This window comes from Cervus elaphus, chromosome 17 (assembly GCF_910594005.1).
Source record: "Cervus elaphus chromosome 17, mCerEla1.1, whole genome shotgun sequence".
In the NCBI taxonomy this organism is placed as follows: domain Eukaryota; kingdom Metazoa; phylum Chordata; class Mammalia; order Artiodactyla; family Cervidae; genus Cervus; species Cervus elaphus.
This window is the reverse complement of record NC_057831.1, coordinates 45,680,336-45,697,836: the sequence shown is the minus strand read 5'-3', so window position 1 is coordinate 45,697,836 and position 17,501 is coordinate 45,680,336.

Genomic DNA, 17,501 nt, shown 5'->3' with positions numbered 1-17,501 from the left:
AAGAGGTTCTTTAGTTCTTCTTCACATTCTGCCTTAAGGGTGGTGTCATCTGTGTATCTGAGGTTATTGATATTTCTCCTGGCAATCTTGATTCCAGCTTGTGCTTCCTCCAGCCCAGCCTTTCTCATGATGTACTCTGCATATAAGTTAGACAAGCAGGGTGACAATATACAGCTTTGACATACTCCTTTTCCTGTTTGGAACCAGTCTGCTGTTCCATGTCCAGTTCTAACTGTTTCTTCCTGACCTGCATACAGGTCTCTCAAGAGGCAGGTCAGGTGGTCTGGTATTCCCATCTCTTTCAGAGTTTTCCACAGTTTGGACTTAGCTTCATGTAAACCCTCTCTACCATGTCTCCAAATCCATTCTCTACCCTGATTTAAGAGTTAGTGGTGGAGGTCCTCTTAGGAGACACACTGTCTCAATGGGCCATTTTGCCTGGAAAAAGGACCATCTGGGAAGACCAGAATGGATGAGACAGGGAGGAAAAATTTAAACTGCTCAGCAGATGAAATAAATAAGAATTTGCTGCAGGAAAGAAGAGAGTCTTGACCACAAGACTGGATGAGATGAGACAAGAACTCAAGAAAGAACCAAAGAGAGCTTTTGAAGCCCAAGTCGGCCAAAGGTCTTTTAAGAAAGGGACTCTTAAAAAAAAAAAAAAAAGAAAGGGACTCTTATTCACTTTTGTGGTTTTCTCTAACGAGCTATGGTGTGAAGATCTGCTGCACACTGTCTTGACCTGGTAACACTTTGGGAAGTGAAGGCTTTGAAGTGGTGACCGTGGGGAATGGAGCACCTCTTCTGGAGAGTGGAACACAGTGCAGAGATGGACAAAACAGCAGAAATGGGAACCTGAGAGGATTAGAGGTCACTTTTCTAAGGGGTCACTTCTCCTTTCCTAGGTACTTCAGTATGCTGGAGGAAAACCAGTTTTATAGGATGTGTAGGATTGGTGTTTGAGTCCATTTCTACCTAATTCTTAAGAACTAATTGATCACAATAACCTGAAGAACTTAGGGTCACTCAGAGTTGCATCCCTCCCCTTACTCCATGCTTTCAACTTCACTACAGACCTTTCAACTCATCCCTGGTCTCTCTCTTCATCTCAGCCACTCCCATTTAACACAGAATTTAATTAATCTTCTGTTCTGACCTTGGCTCCATTTCCAAGGAGCTCCATTTCCTGGCTTCTGGTTTTCTCTCTCCCTCACAATTCATCAATTCAGAAATGGCTTCCTGGGTAACAATCTTCCTAGTTCAATCAGATCCTGGAAATATATTTTCTCTTTTCTACTTCAATTTCACTTCTCATTCAGTTTATCCCAGATCCACGTGTAAAACTGGAAAGAAGGTGGGGATTCTTCTTGAGTTGCATTGGTTAGGGTTCAATGGTTTTAAACATACTCTAGTCCATTTAAAATCCAAATGAAAGTAATTTAGTTGTGTCAGACTCTTTGCGACTCCATGGAGTAGACAGTCCATGGATTTCTCCAGACCAGAATACTGGAGTGGTTAGCCTTTCCCTTCTCCAGGGGATCTTCCCAACCCAGGGATCGAACCCAGGTCTCCTGCACTGCAGGCGGATTCTTTACCAGCTGAGCCACAAGGGAAGCCCTAGTCCATGTAAAAGAGAAAGGGGGTTATTAGGGAGTATTTGGTGGCATATAGAATTATTGGGAAAGTTGAGTTTACAGGGATGACTTTCAATGCCATACTGCAGAAAATGGACACCAAATTAGCCACTAAATCTCCCATAATTGGAAACCCACTCACTGAATGTGGAAACCGCTGCTGTAGCTGCTGGTTCTAGAACTACCTACCGTGGCCACCATCAGGGATCCAGTACCATTAGGGCTCACAATTAGGACACCAGCAGCATCAAGTATCTGCCATTGAAGGAGCCCTTGGGCCTAGAAAAGAAAACAATGGTCTCAAAGGCCCTTGCTGAATCATCTAACTTCCGGGAAAACAAAACCAAACTTTAAAGTTCTGCCCCGATGCTCCGGGCCGGTTGCATCTACCTGGACTTATCACCCCCTGCCCAAAACCTCCCACCCCCTGTTCAACTACAACTGCCATCTCAACTAAAGATTACCCAAAATGTCCCTCCTGACTAACATTTCCCTTATCACTTCCACAAACATTCCCTTTAAATATGAAGCCTCCCTGATCCCTCTCGAGCTGGTCGTTAAGCCGACAGTTGCCCCTCCTTGCCTGAATAAAGGTAACCTACTTCTGTTGAGGTCGTCTCTCCTTCTTTTCTGTCTCAGCCCGAACTATAGCTTACAGCCATAATCAATGAGCTTTTGATATCTGTCAGCTCCAGAATCCATACTTGAAAAATGAACAGCCTGCATCTTGCCACTAGACTCACATGAAGCGAATAAGAGGTTACTGGGACCTCACTAATTCGGCTACAGGGGTGGTGTTTGACTGCAGAAGTGTAGCCTCCACCCCACAATTCAACCTCAGATCTTACACTAGTGGTTCCAATGAGGGGAATCCAAATGGCATCCAGAACTGCAGCTGCAAAGAAGCCTGGGAAACACCTTTCAGCTTTTATGATTTCTTCTGTACCAGCAGGCATACCAGAAGGAAGTTGGAAGGGATGCTATGCTTTGACCAATTGTGCTTACCACAGAGGGTTAACCTCTGTGAGGATAGTCCTATTTGGCTCAGGGAAAGATGACTCATTATCAGACTATTATTTATCATAGATCGCATTGTAGCCTCTTCCAACTTGTTGGCGCACAGGGATTTCAGCATGTACAAGAGTAGATAAATAGCCCCTTTCTCTCCATGGCTCTAGGTCACTGCATACATTTGTTTGCAGTCCACACTACAGATGGTGTGAGGTCTACTAGGTAGATCTTTTTTTCTGGAACAGTACCAAATGCAGAAAGGATAAAATGTTTCAGGTTTTTTTTCTGAGGGAAATAAAAGAAGCAACAAGTCAACCAGTTGATACTTATTTTCAGCCCCATGTTTTAATTATCTCCATCTCTCTTGAAGCTTGAAGCAGCATACACTATCTTTTCTCTTGTTTTTCAGCCTGAGTGTTCTCCAGTTATGTCCAGCTGGTTCCAGTCATTAGTAGACTCTTCCCAAGATAGTCCATCCTACTGGAAACAGGAAATACTAGAAACCTCACTAGAAAATCAGGTCCATTTCTGGCCTAGTTTTGCCAGAGTTTTGATAAGCATCCAAACTTTTGCTTGTTTATTCAAATTAAGCTTCTGAATCTCTTGAGATTCACCCTTTGCAATGGGTAAGCCAACAGCCTGCAGGGGGAAAAAAATCACACATTTTCTGGCCAACCCTTGGAAAAATGTCTTTTCTCTCTGCCAGGTTTACTAATTTACACGTGTCCCAAAGCTGAGCCAACTGGTTGAAACTGGAAAGAAGATTTTTTAACAATGAACAATCCAACAGTGTGAATTATTTAGATTATTCCAATACCAAACTAAGTCTTATTTATTCTTATTTAAAGTTATGAAGGAATATGTACATTATTAAAAGATACATAGATTGAGTTTCAAAATTACAGTTTAACATTTATAATGATTGGATCATAGAATCAGAGGACCTAGAAGGGAACTTTCAAGTATGAACATTCCTGATATGTTATCTTCAGTTTTCTTGGGTCAGTGAGTGTTACTGTCAATATGGTTTATTTGTTAATCCACTGTTAGAAAATCCTTGGCACACAAGGATGCATGTGTTTAGAGAAAAGTAATAAATAATATTATAAGAAAAAACATGACATGAAAATATCCCTTTGTAAGAATTTGGTGTTGATTCAAATTATGAGGCTAGTTACTTGAACTTGGGCAAAGTATTTAACTTTTCTGAGCTTATTTTTCTATTCTCCCCAACCTGTTGGTTAAAAAGGGCTCAATTTAAGGGTGATAAGGCATATTCAACTAATTCTTATTATATCTAGTTGATGGCGTGGTCAAATATTTCTGAGTCTTGGAGTGTCTTGTGTTAACTCCCAGGCAAACCCACTTTGTTGTCATGCTGACTGACATGCAGAATACATGTTTCTCTTTAGTTTTCCCCTTTTGATGGGCATTGTCATATCTTCTGGCTCCTGTTGAGGAGTAAGTTCTGCTGATGGGCACCTCCTCTCTAATGCCGGATTTATCTTGGAGTTAGCCAACAATACACTGCATGGTTTGAGGTGCCAAAGCTACAAGGTGGTGCATAGCCAAGTGAGGATGCGGCTGCCTTAGTTTATGTATTACTTAGGATGCTCTTGATTGCGGGTTATTAGAGAACTCAACCCAATCTGCATCAAGCAAGTGGAATTCACTGTCTGTTAGACAAAAACAGTAGAAGCCCAAGGGTTACAAAGCATATGTACCAGTGAAAATTAGTTTAAGCTGTGAGAAACAGAAAATCAAACTAACAGTGACTTAAATGAACTTTGTTTCTCCTACATACAAAATCAGAGATGGGAAGGCCATGGCTTCTGGCGTGACTGTGCTCAACAAAATTTGGAGAAACTTTCATCTTCTTTCAGGCTCCTTCTAGTTCATTTCCAAAAAGAATTAACTCTGTTGTCATAGTCCAAGATGGTGTGTAGGACTCCACTCATTGTATTCATGTTCCCGATAGCAAGGAGGAGAAAAGGATGAAGATGTCCATGAACCAGCTGTCTTGTGAGCAGGGTTCTTGGAACATGACATTTCTGCTTGTATTCCACTAGCCAGATCTTAGTCACTCGGAGGCACCAACCTGCAGGGAGAGGATGTCTTTATTCTGGACAGCCAAGTGTTTAGCTATAACAGGGCTTTAATACATGGATGATGGGGAGAATAAATACGAGAGGAATAGTTTCTGCCAAAACACCTTCAGGTTGATGAACTCCAGAGGCATAAGCTCTGGTTTCTTACGATTCTGTTGGCTTTGTTTTGTTTTGCTCAGTGTTTTGGCTTCATCTGAATTTGGTAACAAAACAATGAGGACAGTTCCAGAATATGCCCACCGTGACAATGTCCAGAGAGAGGAGATTGCTTCTGGACACTCTCCTAAAGGAATGTGAGAGAATTTTCCCACAATGCCCTAGCAAAGCTGGATTGCAGAGGACCCTCTAGTCTGGCGAGAGGGAGGTGGCGTTAAAGCCTATGGCTTATGGGCATACCCAGTTTCTAGAGAAGTGACTCTGTGTTTTTCCTGTCTTGTTTTGTTTTATATCCTTTTATCTTCTTAGGACCCAGACATGAATCCTTCTGAATGGGTTCAAGAACATCAGCAACAAATACCACATTCTACATTTGCTGTTCAGTCACTAAGTCGTGTCTGACTCCACATTCTACTGGCCCTTTCAATAGGATATTTGTAACTAGATCAAGATTGATGGGTTCACCTTCCCTTAGTGGGAGCTCAAAAATTTTCACTCCTTCATGCAGATAGATAACTGATGCTATTGTATTGCACACAGGAAAATGGACATAGCTCAAGTCCAAAGTGGAAACTACATTGTATGTAGAATGGGAATAGAAGTGTCCCATCCCAAAAGGTTGTTATGAATATTGAACAGTGACCTCGGAGTATATGTTCTCACTTCTTCACTCTCCCAAAGTGAAACAGTCTAAGGCACATGGTGGTAAATAATACACAGTTATTAGATGCTTTCGGCACATACTCTGCAGTGTATGTAGAGTATTTAGTATAGAGTAGGAATTTTATAAACGTGAATTCTCTCTCTGGAGAGGTCCTTAATGTCATCACTCACCTCTACTCCAGAGGAACTTCAACAACGAAGGACTATTAATTGAGTCCCTGGTTTATGTCAAACATCAAGAACAAATTTATTTTTAGACTCCCCCAAATCATGCCCCATGCTGAAACACAAAGGATGACAATTTTAGTATTTCCCCTGCCCTGGGAGAAGACTGAACGGAAGAGCACCCTTTCATTGTCATTCGGTGGAGAGAATTCCCATTGAGATTACAAACGTGAATAGCTGTATGTGGTGTGTGTAGAACATTAGCAACCTGGAAATCAAGGAGCCCTGGGGAAATTGACTTGACACTTGCAGAGGTTATTGAGTGAAACATTATTTTAATGAAGAAGGAAGCAATTGTTAGCAAATGTGGTTTAACTATAATGAGGTTGTAAAAACATGCATATCACTATTGATCTTACAAGGACTGCAAGTATGAAAAGAAATGGTGACAATTATAGGTCATTTTCTTTTTATTAGACATTTAATTATAGTCTTTTCAGACAAGGCATGGATATTTCCTGGGTTGTTTAAATTTCATCTAATCATATTAAAAAATTACCTTAGAGCATTTTCAGGATTTTTTTTCCCTATTTTGAATGGTAGTTATCTTATTGGTACTTAACATACTGACTTTAAAGTATGTTCTACCCACTGAAATGTTGTGAAGTAATTAGCCTCCAACTAATAAAAATAAATAAATTAATTAATTAAAAAATAAAAAATAAAAAAAATAAAGTATGTTCTAAAGGCTAAAGGCTCTCTGGTACAAGTTTATGTTTGTTCACGTGAGGTGTTGACGTGTATGAAATCTAATTGTGTTAAATAACCTGGTAGGAGCAGGGTGAAAGGGCTGCTTCGTCTGCCAGAATTGATTTTCTCTCTGTGGAAAGGAAGACGCCATGGGTCAGTTTCATACATAAGGTGAGATCGTTACTTTGGGGGCTGGCTGGAAGACAGACTTCTCTCTCTCCTTCACCCTCATTCAGTGAGGCTTCTCAACAAGCTCTGTCTCCAGGCTCAGTCCTTGAAGACAATATCCTCTTGAGACATAATGTTCACAGATTAAAATGTTCCCATTGAGAAAACTGTTAGTGTTTTTCCAAGTAATTTTGCACACAGAAGCACTGTCTCACTCCCACCGTTTTTTGCTTTACTTTTGAACCTCGTGTCTGTTCATCCACAGATATTTATGAAGCATTGTTTTACAATGATGAGCAGGACAGAGGAAGCCTCTGTTTTCATGGTGCTCTCATGTGCAAGGAAGAAACTGACTAAAATCTAGTAAATAAAAAGTAATAACCATGGTAATGTCAGATAATGAACGTGCTGTAAGAAACTAAAATGAGGTGCAGTGGAAAAGAGTACATGGAAGGCCACATTAAATGGGGTACTCAGGAGGGCCTCTTGAAGGAGGCAACCTTTGCTCTGGGACCTGGTTGAAGGTGTTTCCATCTTGAATTATAGTTATTGATATTCATCTAAATCCTGAGCTTCTTCAGGGCATTATCTTTCTCTAACTCATCTTTGTATCCTGCAGAGTTTATGGCCTCGTGCCTTCTACTTGGAAAGTGTTCAATCAACAGTTAGTAAATGAGTGATGATTGTTTCATACAGACCCACAAAGTTTTCAGAGCTCAGAATTTTTAACCATGTTAGACAGGGAGGCCAAGTCCCTTGATTAAGGTAGTAAGTGGGGTGTGTGTGCTCAGTCATGTCCAACTCTATTTTGGCCCCATGGACTGTAGCCCACCAGGCTTCTCTGTCCATGGGATTTCCCAGGCAAGAATACTCTAGTGGGTTGCCATTTCCTCCTCCAGGGGATCTTCCCCACCCAGGAATCGAACCTATCTTTGGCATCTCCTGCATTGCAGGTGGATTCTTTACCATTGGGGTATTGAGATTCAAATCCTCTGTATAATGCTGATCTTTCAAGAAGCCAATAGGTATTTTTTGTTTGTTTGCTTGTTTTAGAATGGAAATGCAAATTTTGGTAGGGGACTTCAAACTTCTGAAATCATGGAAATACCAGTTTAAAACACCAGTTTTTAAAAAATGGAACACCAGAGTCAAGAGGTTAACAATTCTGCAGTATGTTGGGAAATGATGGTTTAGGTCGGGTACAGAGCAATAGAATTTTATCTGTTACAGTTATTCATTTTTAGAGTCTCTGAGTGGAGAGCTGCTTTAGATCACAGATAAAAAACGTTTAGCAGTTTACAATTTAATTCTAATTATTTAGAATCTAGGAAGCCCAACATTTTCAGTGAAGTAGGTGAGTGATATTATGGGAATTCAGGACATAAATGAAAAAAATTCTCTGGCCATCATGTAGTTTAACCTGAAATTACTTCACTGCTCTTTTATGACTTTAAATGGACTTTGTGATATTTACCTTTTAACCTAAGTTGCAAATTGATGTTACTAAAGGTGCCCATTCCAGGGAAGATAACAACAGGCAGAGTTTGGGAAACTATTAATCAGAAGAGAAATGTTTTATTACAGAAGGAAAGTGCATAAAGTTTAGATTACAGATGCAGACTGTGTTAGGTTCATGAATTCAGAAGAACTTGCACCAAACAGCAAGACATTGTGGGAGAGCAGACTAGAGAAGGCGGAGGCTGTGGAATGTTTACATTCTTATTTGTCCAAGAGGGTGATGAGCCAAGAACACAGTTGGAGCTCAGTTAGATGGAGCATTCCTGGTACTGCCTCCTCATGGGATTAATTTTGTCATGAGAAAAGTCACATGCAAATAAAAGGGACTGTAATTAGGGGTGGGCAAGTAATGCCATTTTGGGAAAAGTTTGCTGAGGAATTTAGGAAGATTTGTGCCCTGAACAAAGGGTGAGATTATAAAGATCTTATTGTGCAAGTAATTGTGCTTGAGATGGTGGGCTTGGAAACTTCTTGAGTAATGAAGACGTGATATATTTGTTGTTGACGTGGTCACAGGCAGTATAAATTTGACAAATGTGGATTAATTCCTACTACCTTACTTTTTCCAGCGGTGGTCTTCCTATATGGAAGACTGTAGGAACTCTTCTTCTCCTGACTTTATTAAGCGAGCAGCATTTGTGGTGACTTACTGCTCTTATTATTTTCCTGCTTCTCTTTGCTACCAAGAAGAGGACAGTCTACTTTCTCCATGTAGAAAGTATCAATAGTAAGTGCTCAATAGATGTTGAATGAATCAAAGAAAAATGATTACTTAAATGAAGGAATAATGAGTGGCTATATATGCAAATAAAATAAACAAAATGTGTGTACATAGATGCATGTTAAGAGGGAGATCCAAAATAATGATAATAACAATAGTAATAACGATTATGAAAATATCTGATGTGACGGGTCCTTTGGAGTAGTCCTTATTCTCATCTTACTTCTGGAAAAGAGAACTTAGCTCTTTGTCACATCCTCCCAAAACCAAAACAAACAAAGTTTCAGAAAGTTCTAGCCTGGTATGTGCCAAGCCAATTACAAGCCCCTTTGCATGTAATAATATATTTAATTCTCACAAAAACTTTATGAGGTAGGTCATCTTATTATCACTGTTTTATAAATAAGGAAACCAAAACTTGAAGTGCTGAGTGCTAAGTCGTTTCAATCATGTTCGACTCTTTGAGACCCTGTGGACTGTAGCCCACCAGGCTCCTCTGTCCTTGCGTTTCTCCAGACAAGAATACTCGAGTGGGCTGCCATGTCCTCCTCCAGGGGATCTTCCTGACCCAGGGATTGAACCGGTGTATCTTATATCTGCAGCATTGGTAGGCAGGTTCTTTACCACTAGCACCACCTGGGAAGTCCACGAAGCTTGAAGATATCACATTAAATCACCCAAAGTCACAGTCAGGTGTATGTGTGGGCCCAAGAGTTGAAATGCAGCGTCTGGCTTCAGGGTCTGTCTTCTTAACCACCCCACCAAGAGAAAAGCTGCTGAAGGCGCTGGAGAGAAATAGATGGTGAAGAATGTTATATCACACAGCATAAGATGCACATAAAATTCCCACTTAAACATCTCAGTTCTTCTTGCAATATTTCTTTTTAGCCAATAGCTGCTCTGTGGTTCTCCCTTCTCCCTCAAATACACCCTGCAGCTTAATGGACTGTCTTCTCTGGAATTCTCTTTCTCTCCTTCCTCCCCTCTGTATCTTCCTTCTTCCTCTTCCTTAAACAAAGCAAGCTGGCCCTCGAAAGCCTTCTCCCAACTTGCACATTCATACTCACCATCCCACTTAGCATGGATGTTCGGAGGGCCTTCCTCGTTAGAACCGAATGGAAAACAAGAAATTACCTTTTTTATCACACACATGATTTTCTTCCTGTCACACTAATAATATTGATATTAAAGTATTAGGATTTCAGGTGGCAGTTTGAGAGATGTAATAAGCTTTCTCTTTCTAGTTATTTTCTTCTTCTACAGGAAGAAAGCATAGTTGCTGTTGTTGCTTAATCGCTTAAGTCGTGTCTGACTTTTGCAACCCCATGGAATGTAGCCTGCCAGGCTCCTCTGTCCATGGGATTTCCCAGGCAAGAATACTGGAGTAGGTTGCTATTTCCTCCTCCAGGAGATCTTCCTGAACCAGGGATTGAACTTGTGTCCCTTGCATTGGCAGGCGGGTTCTTTACCACTGAGCCACAGGGAAGCCCCAGGAAAACATGGCGTGTGCACACGTGCTAAGTTGCTTCTGTCGTGTCCAACTCTTTGCAACCTATGCATGTGTAGCCCGCAGGCTCCTCTGTCCATGAGATTCTCCAGGCAGGAATACTGAAGTGGGTTGCCATGCCCTCCTCAAGAGAGCATAGGAATACCACTTAAATACATTTCCTGACTATACAAAAACTGCTCACCCTCTGCCTCTTTTTTTTTTTTAAAGAAAATTGAAATAGATTTACATATAACTTGTAAATTTAAGGTATCAACATGTTAATTTGATACATTTATATATTGTAATAAAATTGCCATTATAGCTGGCTATATCTTTAACTGCATCTGGAAACAAAGGCACCCCATAAAGTAAAGATAAAGTACAGATTCAAAATAGAAAAGAAAGAAGCTGAATGCAGAAATAATATACCCCAATGGACATTAACTGTGAAAAAAGGTGCTTGACTGTGCTGATCCTCAGGAGAGAGGGATGTTGAGGGGTTAGGGTGTGTTCCTCATCTCTGCATCCCCTTGAGTGATAGAGTTCTGTCTCTGCAGCCCTTGTAAATTGAGGAGTGCTTACCCTTTTAGGAAATCAGCTGTATGTGGTAACCTACTGCGACCCCTCCCTTTTTGCCTGGTGGCCTGGTTTACCCCTGGGCATGGCTATAAATCTCTCTGCCCTAGGGGTGACCACGGGCCATGCTGCTCTGGATGACTGGCTTTGGGCCACTCAGGAGAAACCAAACCCTTTGTTGAGGTCCTTATATCCAAACTCCAACTTATAGGATATGAGCTAGAAATGAGAGTACTGTATACATTTTAGGTGAAAGCAAGGAGCTACAATATTGAGCTGGCTAAGTTCTAGGATGATTTAACTCATGTAAGCTTGCTGGATTTCCAGGAAATGACAAGAACAAGCATAATATATGTAATTGTTGAGCATAAAGTCATTTCTATAGAATGTTAACACTGGAGGGCTCTTCAAGGTCCTCTGGTCTAATTCACATATTGAATGCAGGAGGACCCGAAGTCTGGGGGGCTAACTTGCTGCACCAAGCCAGTGCGGACTGTCAGAATCCCCACACGGAGCTCCTCACCCTGCATGACGCTGCCATTGTTAAAGTCTGCTTCAGCCCAGCTCTCAAACAGAACCGTGGGGACTAATACAAGCTGACCAATATAAGCTGAACATCAGTCTGAAGATGGCCATTTGCAAAAAGCCCAGGCAACCTAGAACTAGGTTGAAAAGCATAAATGTGTTAAGAATATACTTCTCCTGACCTTATGACCCCATTTACCAAATGCCCTGTTACTCTTACTTCCTTTCCAGACACTTGGTTACAAGAGATATTTGTACCTGTTGTTTACTTTCATTTTTACTGCCTATGACAACGTAAAATTTCCTAGCTAGGAATCTCTTTAAGGCCCTCTCATTTGGCTTCCGTTTCCACCACTTTGCTGAAGCTGCTTTGACAAAGGTCACTAAAGACTTCACATCACCAAAGCTGCTGGCAGATTTCCACATCTTTTCTTGCTAAAACTCTCGGTGACATTGGCCTTCTCCTACATCTCGAAGTTCTGCCTTGTCTTCTGTGATGTCACTTCTTCTTTCTCTCCTCCAATCTCTTTGAACATTTCCTCTTAGTCTCCTTTTGGGGCCACCTAAACTTCTTGTTCTCCCCTGAGTTGTTCTTGTTTTATTATTGCACACGCTGCCTTGAGGATACTTCCTCCAGTCTCAAGGTCTTCATCTTTATCTGTTTTGGTTACATGTTGCCACAACAAACTACCTGAAACTTAGTGGTTTAAAACAACAACAAATTATTATTTCCATGGCTCTGTGGGTTAGTTAAGTGATTGCTCTGCTTTTGTAGAATTGGCTAGGGTGGTGAGGGGGCCAGTCGTCTTCAAATTGCTTCACTCACATAGCTGAGAGCGGGTGTTGACCACTGACCAGGGCTGACCATTGAGGGTCTTCTGTAGAGTCTTTGCCTCATGGATATTGAGCTTCCTCGAAGATGGTGGCTGTGTTTCAAAAGGAAGAAGCTGGAAGCTCTCAGCTCTCTTCAAACTGAGCTTCTAGAGTCCCAGATATCTCTTCTGCTGCATTATTTTTTGTCAACGGCAGCCACAAGACCAGCCCAGGGGAAGTAACCTCCACCTCTTAATGGGAGAGAATGACAAATATTCTCTCATTGGCCAGACTCTACTCAGGCTTCCCTGAACTCTTTTTCAACTAGATCTGATATGTGGACTTCTACATACATTGTTTTGTTGTTGCTATTTACTCACTAAGTTGTGTCTTTTGCAACCCTATAGACTGTAGCCCACCAGATTCCTCTGTTCCCAGGATTTTCCAGACAGTAGTAGCGGAGTGGGTTGCCATTTCCTTCTCGACATGGTCCAAATTTATAAATAATCTTGCTAAGTTGGTTTAGCCAGGATCCTCCATCCTCTATATCCAATCACCTTCAATGTCTAATCAGATTCCTTATCTTCCACCATTGCCAGCTGATGTCTGGTCATCCTGGCTATCTTCTGCAAGAATTCTGCCAGGTCACTTTAGTTGGAATCCCCTCTTACTCCTGATGTTTCCTTTTTATAATTCTCTGTCCACCAACCCCTACCCTGCTCCTTGGCTATGAATTCCACTTTGCCCAGGCCATGTTCAAAATTGAGCTGAATTCTATCCTGAGGCCCCTTACCCCCTAAAGCAGTAGTCCTGAGCAAAATGTTTTCACTGCACTAACTAGTGCCCAGTTCTGATTTTTCTTTGACAAGTGGCATATACCTTCAAGGGGGAAAGGGATTATTTAGAGACTATTTACCATGGTTAACTCTCTGGCCACAACAGTTAACTATACTCCTGTGTGTAAAATACACTCACCTCTTCTTCAAAATTCTCGTCTTATTATGGCATTTGTTCAAAGTCAAGGATATCATCATTTAAATAAAGACGAAGCACTTGTGGTCTACTTCTTGAATCTTGCTTTTCCGCTATGGTTTCTCGGGTGTGGAGAGCTGTGAGACATAAAAGCAAGCCATCTTTCCAGCTAACACACAATTATGAAAAAGGAACAGAATAGAGCAGTAAATGTTCCCACTCAAAAAAGGGGAGAAAACAGGAGGTGCGTAGTCATCCCTGTCCTTAGTAATCCTGAAACCCAACAAGACACATGTGGACCTTTTCGCTGACTCCAGGGGGAGAGAATATTCCCTGATGAAGAGTTCCTTTCTCCTCTTTGTGTGTAGTTTTTCCATGGCTCTTGGTTCCTCTCTCTGAAATCTTAGCTTCATCTTCTGAGTTACCTGCATTTCCTACAAGAACACCCTGTGCTTACTTCTAGGTACCTTTCTCTCCTAGTCATGAGAAGAGTAGGGTCTGGGAACCTCCTTTCATTTTCCACTGTCTCTTGATATATATTCTATATCTGTAATCTAAACTTTGCGCATTTCCCTTCTCCAAAGAAACGTTTTTCCTCTGATTAATAGCTCCCTGCTTGTTGAGTTTAAGCTAATATAAATCCTTTTTAAAAAGTTGTGGGCTCCCTGTGTATCAAATTATAAATCCATGTCAAGGACAAAAACAATACCCACACTTTCTTTGAGATAGGACCCTCAAGGTCAGTGTGCTATGTGGCAAAACCTTTAAGGTTCTCAGATGCTGTATTGTTTGACTGAGAGGGTCCAGGAAGCTCCCTATTAGGAAGTCCATTTATCTAGTTGAGACCTTTATGGGGCATAACTGTAAATTTTTTTGACATGTCAACAAAGGCTATAATGATACCCTTGATTTGATCTGTACTGTGCTGGGTCGCTCAGTTGAGTCTGACACTTTGCAACCCCATGGAGTGTAGCCAACCAGACTCCTCTGTCCATGGGGATTCTCCAGGTGAGAATCCTGGAGTGGGTTGCTGTGCCCTCCTCCAGGGGATTTTCCCTACCTGAGGATAGAATCCAGGTCTCCTGCATTGCAGGCAGGTTCTTTACTATCTGAGCCACCAGGGACGCCCCAGAATACTAGAGTGGGTGCCTATCCCTTCTCCAGTGGATCTCCCTGACCCAGGAATTGAACTGGGGTGTCCTACATTGCAGGCGAATTCTTTACCAGCTGAGCTACCAGGGAAGCCTGATCTGATCTGTACCTAGAGGCTATATTTTATAGAAAGCCACTGGATTTGATTTTTTCCCCTATGGCCATTTCTTAGTTTGAGAATCTCTCATTTCCAGAGAAACTACAAATATAAGATCGTTTTTAAATTTCCCATCAAGTAGAGCTTGCATTGGAAATACTGTCTCTGTATTCTGCTTGAAAACTGGACAGTTCCTTCTTAGGTTCATCTTGCCTTTATCACTGGCAGCAAAAGTAAGTACCACTCTACCTGGAAATCTTCTTAGCAAGATCCATGCATTTATTAGGTACTCTTTCTATTTTTCATGTTATAGTAGGCAGCATTGCATTAATTAAGCTACCAATCTATAACTTATGTCCTTTATTGTCAAATCCTTACTAGATATTTCCTCATTTCCTTTTCAGCCTCGATGTCTTTTCAAAGCCCTCTCACTTTCTGCCTCCTGCCAGATTCAAAGCCATGTCATACGTATTAGGTTTTTGTTACAGCAACACTTCATTCAGCAGTACTCAGGTACAGATTTCTGTTTCTATTGCCATATATTAAGTCATTTAAACCTAGTGGCTTAAAAAATAACAGTCAACCATTTATTATCATGATTCTGTGGGTTTATAGCTCGGGCTTCCTCATAGCATGGCAGCTGCATCCCTTGCTATGGTCCAAGAAGAATATTCCAAGAGGGAGTTACTAAAAGTTGCCTGTTTTGTTGAAGCTTGAGTTCAGAAATTCCAGAGTTCCTCTTACAGAACAGGCTACTGGTCAAAGTATTTACAAATCTAGATGAGATTCAAGGTGAGGGAAAACAAATTTGTCCTGTGGGTGAGAGGGTACAGGAAGGGAAAGGAGAAATTGATGTGATCATCTTTGAACCTAGCTGTCACAGCCTCTAGTCAAATAAGTGCTAAATTTATATTTCCAATTTAACACTTGTTTCCAATTTCTATCATTACTCCCTTGGTTTCAGACCCATCTACTTTCTGTTGGATGTTTCCACGTGTACCTCAAATCCATATGCCTTAAACTGAAGTCATCACCTTCTTTTCTAGATGTATTTCTCATCTTATTCTCTATATTTCAGTAAATGACAGCCATCCAGGCCAGAAATCAGAACTCATCCTGGTTCTTCTAACTCTGTTACCACCCCAGCTCCCCATGCACACATAGCTGACTAATCTTAATCCTTACCTCTTTTTCAAATATGCTCTCCCCTTCTCCATTTCTAATATCATTCCAGTGTAGGTCTTTATCAGGCAAAACCTCTTGCCTGACTCATTTCAGTATCTTCCTACATGAATTTCACGTTATCATTTTAACTCCCGTGGTAAAATCAAAGTATGATTTGGGAACAATTTAGCCACTTGATGAAATAAGTGAGAGAAGAGAGGAAGAGGAAGAAATGAATTAAGGAAGGAAATAAAAGAGGCAATAAAAGAAACCTAGTCATGTGAATGGATAAGAAAGCTGTGGTACATATACACGATGGAATATTACTCAGCCATTAAAAAGAATGCATTTGAATCAGTTCTAATGAGGTGGATGAAACTGGAGTGAAGTAAGTCAGAAAGAAAAACACCAATACAGTATACTAATGCATATATATGGAATTTAGAAAGATGGTAATGATGACCCTATATGAGAGATAGCAAGAAAGACACAGATGTAAAGAACAGTCTTTTGGACTTCGTGGGAGAAGGCAAGGGTGGGATGATTTGAGAGGGTAGTGATGAAACGTGTATATTATCATACGTGAAGTGGATCGCGGTCTAGATTTGATGCATGAGACAGGGTGTTCAGGGCTGGTGCACTGGGATGACCCTGGGGGATGGGATAGGGAGGGAGGTGGGAGGGGGGTTCTGGATGGGGAACACATGTGCACCTGTGGCTGATTCGTGTTTGGCAAAAGCCACTACAATATTGTAAAGTAATTAGCCTCCAATTAAAATAAATAAATTAATTTAATTAAAAATTTTTTTAAAAATTAAAAAAAGAAACCTAGTCACATATATATTAAAACTTAAGTTGATGATGTCATGGTATAATTTGTGGAAGGAAAAAAACTGAAAATACTATGTCTGAACTAATGCACTGACTTTAGTAAAAAGACAGTTGTAACATCAAGACAAACCTTGTGGTCCACTTTCCAACCAGTTTCTGACATCAGGCCTCCCTATAAACAATAGAGAAGACAGATGAACTTACCTTCTTCCCAAAGTTAAAAAAAACACAAAAAACTTCAACAGTATTTCTAAAGCAATCTTACTAATATTATACTACAAACCTGTAGAGTTTACAAACCTTTGCTTAACTGCCCTCTGCCCCAGTGGCCACCAAAGTCTTGAAACTGGCTCACAAAGCCATGTTTGCCTGGCCCCTCGTGTGTTCTCCACTCAACAGATGCAGAGCATGGTAGGTTTCTCTCTCTCTCTCTTCCCTCCCTGCTCCGCATGCTTTATGCCATTCCTACTGCCAAACTGCTATCGCTCATTTTTAATTCCTGCTCTCTTGGTTGCTTTCCCTCAGCTTCTTCACCTACCTAACTTTTTCCTATCCACTCCTCGAGATTCTGGTTAGAAACCACCTCCTCCAGGCCGTCCTTGACCCCTGAACTGGACAAACGGCTTCCCAAACACCCTGTACGTATCTATTATCGTCTGTGCAAACAATCTTGATATTATCTGTTTGTGAGTCCATCTCCCTGTAACCTTGAGAAAAGAAATTTGTGGCTTAAGAGACTATAACACAGTGATTTAAAGCCTAGACTCTGAAGAAGACTTATTGTCTGAGTTAACATCCCAGCTCCACCCCTGACTACCTAGATAATTCTGGGGAGGCACTTAGGCGTTTGCTGCTTTCTTTCTGCATCCTTCATGTGTGGGGCTGGTACAAGCAGGTATAAACACGACAGGTTTGTTATGAAGGTTAAGTGAGTTAATAGATATTAACATGAATTCTTCCTATTATTTTTATGATGGTGAATCATCTA